The sequence below is a fragment of the Garra rufa genome, chromosome 9, assembly GCF_049309525.1.
Source record: "Garra rufa chromosome 9, GarRuf1.0, whole genome shotgun sequence".
NCBI lineage: Eukaryota > Metazoa > Chordata > Actinopteri > Cypriniformes > Cyprinidae > Garra > Garra rufa.
The window spans coordinates 8,654,200-8,660,280 of NC_133369.1; positions in this window are offsets into that span (position 1 = coordinate 8,654,200).

Genomic DNA, 6,081 nt, shown 5'->3' on the forward strand with positions numbered 1-6,081 from the left:
AAGCTGTGAAGCCACAGGATGAGTATATAAGGTCACAGCTGTTAAAAAGGAAGACATGGGTATTAAAAGGCATATGCATAGATTGTTTTTATGTGTCCCACATTTAATATAATATTTGCATATTTATCTACTAATTAGTGTAGTTTTATAAATTGACAGTTTGGATTATGTCAAGTACAGAGATTGATTGTGCTATAATTCTGTCTCAATAGCAGGATGGCCTGTATTTCAAATACATTTTGCATACATCATTTGTGGTAAGCATGCAAGTATACTGCTTTAAAATCATTATTATTCCATCACCAATTTGATTCAATGGTAATCATATAGAAGATATTTCAATTCAAAAGAGCAAATAAAAGGCTCTGACTAGGGTGTAATCATTCTCACAGTTTAGTCAAATTTAAGTCTATACACACTGTCTCATGTTGTGCATTTATTTGAGTCCAAAAAATACATTGGTAGGTCTTACAACCCTGCCAATCTGTTCAGCAATTAAGTTTCTGTTTTTTAGCATGAAGATGAAAACCTTATGTGGGTTTTATATATATATATATATATATAAGAACCTGCAAATTCACACGTTCCAAAATTGTGGTGGTCAAATGAGTGATTTTACCCCGTTCCTGGTTTTTAACTGGGTAAACAGGTGTTGTCACTTCACTCATATGTGCAGTAGCAGTGTGCACTTTATCTTGAAGCATGCTTAGAAACAAAACTGAATGAACTAAATAATAAAAACGCTTACCGGTGTCGCGCAAAAACTGAAGGAAAATGTCAGGTGCGCCAAACCAATCCAGATAGCCGCAGTGGGATTTTTTATATATTTAATTGGAAATATTTACATTGGATTAAGTAATTTAAACATTTAAAATGTGTAAGTATCGGGATGAGCACCATCCAACATCTGAGGGTAGGATTATTTTTAGACAGGCATCCGTTAACGGCCCGACGCCATGTGTTGTTATCCTAAACAAACAATAGTGCGCCATCAATACAGGTAGGCTACACGCGGCCTGGAAAACAGATCTAATGATCTAATGCGAAACTTAGCAAAATCGTCTGGAAATGATTATTCTGATATGACGCCAGTAATTAAAACAACATAGATAAAGGTACGATAAAACATAATGTCAAACCGAGACTCACAGACAGGCTTGATGTTCATAGATTGCTTTCTGAGATTGTTATGTGTCGCGTCTGTCCGTCATTTTGATGGACCTCAGCGCAGTAATACTAAAACCGAATGCACAATTTGTACACAGAAGTGAGCAAAACCTGGTAAAATTTCCCAAAATCTACCTTCAGAGACGTCCTCATTTGTAAAAATGGTATGAAGTGTTCTATATTCTGTAATAGTGTCCTTATTCTATATCCTAATATTTAAATAATGAACTGGGTGTATTTGTATGTACATAAACCTAATACAAACTTTAATCAGTCAGACATTTATTAAATCCTATACATAAATATAATGAAATTACCTAACTTGCATTAAAGATTCTTTTACTGCTTACAGCTGAAATTAAGAGTAAAATGAAGTATATCTACATACTAACATTCAAAATTGGGTGTTTTTTATGAGTTGTTTATTTATTTTTAGGTTTTGTGTTTTCGTTAATGGAAAATCCTAACCGTTTCTTTAAGGTATGTTTTATTTTTTATAACATAGCTTCTCCTTTTTACAGAATGTGCAATACTTTTTGAACAATTCAAAAACTTTATACTGGGCAGACTAATGTGCATTTTGTCTTTGTTCTGACAGAAATACAGTATTGGCATAATATATAGATATAAGTGTTCATTAACAGTCCCAAAGGCTGGTAGGCAAGATATTAAAAGTGTCTTTTTTTGTTAAGTATCAAGTCTAAAAATGCATTTATGTTTTATATTTGTTTTGAAAATGTTTTGAATACCCTTAAAAGGTTTTGACTGAAATTGACACTTTTCCTCTGACACCATCTTGTCAATAGAGCCAAACCACTGGATACATTTATATTCAACAACAAATTGCAGGAATAATCATAGAGGTGAGTAAATGTATCTCTGTGTAACACTGCTGAGTTAAAATGTGTTTTATAATAAATACTATTCTGACACATGACATGCTGTATTGTGAAATGCAAAATAAAGCCTGTTCCACCTTATATGCAGTTATTGTCTTCACTTTTACTTCATGTGTCTAATGTTAATAAGGTTTTGATTACATAATATAACAACATGGATATACAAATTAAGTAAAAATTGCATATAAAATTGTCGGTTGTGCATTTAACGTGATTAAATATCCCACATATGAAGTGTGTTATGCCTGTTCATCAAAACCCTTTATGTATTTACCCATATCTCTTTTTTTTGTCAGTATTACATAGAATCTGGAGTACTAGAATGTTTTTCTGATGTTTAAGAAAAAGTATATATTGTACTTATTATGACTGTAACATAACTGTAATGGAAAAAGATCAGGGAATATTTGACTTCTCATTATATGTCCCATTCAGTCCCATTATTCAAACAGAGAAGAAGGTCTTTTAAGACTTCTTCAGCACTCACTCATACAGTATACTAATACATTTGAGGCATGTGACATAATTGGAAAATCCCAGCCAGATAACGGGAGTTCTCTCTGTGTTGGGTACTGTCCATGGTGCTGCAGGATTTCTGTGACTTCCATCTTTTTTTCTAGGATGTGTATAGGTAGGGAAGATCATGCAGTGTGGTTTTCTTTATATCTGTTAGATTACCTAAGATTTGTCAGTTTGATTATTTTGTCCTCACGTTCCCAGAGTCACTGAAAAATAAAATGAACCAGCCTGCAGTGAAAATCCACCATTGTTAAGTAGTTTTCAAAATTCACAAGTGCAGAGCTCATGTACGTATATAGACACGTTCTACTGTTTTTTTCTAGCATTCTATTATAGCATAAGCATAATAATATATTTGGACGGACAAAACATTTCCAATGCAACAATGTCAAAGTGAACAACAAAACATCGTATTACTTATTCTTTGACGAAACTTAGTGAACAAAACAGTTCCCGCGGACTCTGAGCTCTCGACAAAATTGATTTTAGATAATATAGGGCGAGTATTTTTTTATTTTTAATGCACTAAAGTTAGTTTTCTTCTTACGTTTCTTTGTGTTTCTTAATACATCTTAAACTTTGTCTTCAAGCTTCGTCTTCTGTTTCTCCGGGACCTGAATAAGAAGTCATTTTAAGTAAAGAAATCCAATAGCAGTCCTAGGTTCTCAAGTCTTTTCATTGTATCAAGGCGCCAACTTGAAGCAGATAAACTTGAACTTCTCTTTATGTAACGTTAATGAACGCGGTTTTAGCCAAACGTTAGTAGGTTACGTTCTGTATCTATAACCAAAAGCTCTGATTTGGTCCATATGTCGTTTTATTAGAATCAGCAAGTTAGGCTATTCAAACAATCTAAATTTCTACGATTTCGTCGTTTCAAAAATTGTGTATTTCTCTCATCCCTCTTCTTCCGTTGATCAGAGCCAGGTGTCACGTTCACAAGACAGCGCCTCACAGTGGAGAACGTTGTGCTGCACTGTCGACGACCAGAAAGAGGCACTTTTGGATATTTAAAACTTCTGTTGTAAATTACAATAAACAACACGAAGGAAAAGGGTTAAAGTTGATTTTATATACGTCAAATGTAGATAAAAGCTCAAACAGAGTGAAAACCATTGCGCGCCAAGATGTTCCCGCGTTTCTTGAGGTGATGAGTAACGTTAGCGTTCTAAAAAGGCACTAACGAAAACAAAAAAGCCAGACGAGTTTACAACGGTAAGATTATCTAAAACCTTTCTAAACCTCAGTTAGCAAAACTAGCCTCCTTTAAGTAAGCTATAAGTGTGTTTTCCCGTAGGCTACTTGTAGCCACCAAGAAACGGTACTCTTGTGTTCTTCTACACGTTCTTTTAAAAAAAATCTGGGGAAATGGAACATCAGAGATGAAGTAATTAACAGCCTATACTGTAGGAATATTCTTTTGGAAATTTTGAAAAAGGTGAAATTGCATTGTCGCCAATCCACCACAAGAGGGAAGTATACATCCGACCAAACAGCAGTGGACACAAAGCTGACTAGCTCACGGACATTCGACTGTTTCAGGTTCGTTTGAACTTTTCATACTCAAACAAACAAAAGACGTAAATACTTAGCCAATACATTATGCGGTGCTGAACAATGAATAATATATGTATCTACTATATGCTTCATTATGGCAGTCTTACAGTCTTTTCATTGTGTGGAAAAGAAAATGTCATAATTTATTTTTTTGACACAAGTGCATTGTCAAACGTTTTGGAACAGTAAGATTTTTAATGTTATTGTTATAATTATTATTACTATTATATATATATATATATTTTTTTTTATTATATATATATATATTTTTTTTTTTTTTTTTTTTTTTTACAGAAGTCTCTTCTGCTCACCAATCCTGCATATATGTGACCCTGGACCACAAAACCAGTCATAAGGTTAAATTTGACAAAACTGAGATTTATACAACATATGAAAGCTCAATACATAAGCTTTCTATTGATGTATGGTTTGTTAGGATAGGACAATATTTGGCCGAGATACATCTATTTGAAATCAGAAATCTGAGGATGCAAAAAAATCAAAATACTGAGAAAATCACCTTTAAAGTTGTCCAAATTAGGTTCTTAACAATGCATATTACAAATCAAAAATTACATTTTGATATGTTTACAGTAGGAATTTTACAAAAAATCTTCATGGAACATGAACTTTACTTAATTTCTTAATGATTTTTGGCATAAAAGAAAAATCAAAAATTTTGACCCATGCAATGTATTTTTGGCTATTGCTACAAATATACCCCAGCGACTTAAGACTGGTTTTGTGGTCCAGGGTCACATATTTGATCCAAAGCATAGCAAAAACAGTACAATTCTGAAATATTTTTACTATTTAAAATAATAGTTTTCTATTTCATTATATTTTAAAATATAATATATTCTTGTGATTTCGAAGGTGTTTTTTTTTTAGCATCATTACAGTCACATCATCCTTTAGAAATCATTCTAATATTCTGATTTGCTGCTCAAAAACATTTATTATTATTATTATTATTATGTTGAAAACAGCTGAGTAGATTTTTTTCAGGTTTTTTTGTTGAATAGAAAGTTCAGCAGAACAGCATTATGTCTGAAATAGAAATATTTTGTAACATTTTAAATGTCTTTAACATTACTTTTAATCAATTTAAAGCATCCTTGCTAAATAAAACTAGTAATTTCTATAAATTCTTTGCCAAAAAACAATTATACTGGCTCCAAGCTTTGGAATGGTAAATTGTATGTTACAAAAGTTTTTAATTCCAGATACTCAGTTGTTTCAAATATTGATATTAATAATAAATGTTTCTTGAACAGCAAATCAGCATATTAGAATGATTTCTGAAAGATGTGACACTGAAGACTGGAGTAATGATGCTGAAAATGTAGCTTTGATCACAGGAATAAATAACATTTTAAAATATATATTTTAAAAGAAGTTTTTTTTTAAATAGTAAAAATATTTCACATAAAGGCAGGCTTGGTGAGCAGAAGAGAATTCTCCAAAATAAAAACATAAAAATCATACTGTTCAAAAACTTTTGACTGGTAGTGTATAAATGTCATACTGGTTTGAAACAACCTGAGGGAATAAATTACATGTTAAAATATTTTAAAACAGGATTAATTTTATTTAATATTTATTTAATTTTATTTAATAAAAATAAAAAATGGTTTGCAACTTTTTTTATCTCACAATTTTGAGTTTATATCCCGCAAATATTACTTTTTTTCTTACTATTCTGTTTATATCCTGCAAATCATACTTTTTTGTGTCTTTTTTAAATTACATTTTACAATATGTATTTAAATAGAAGTTATTTCAAATAGTAAAAATATTTCACATAAATGCAGGCTTGGTGAGCAGGAGACAATACTTTAAAAAAAAACATTAAAACTCATACTGTTCAAAAACTTTTGACTGGTAGTGTATAAACATCATACTGATTTGAAACAACCTAAGGGAATAAATTACATGT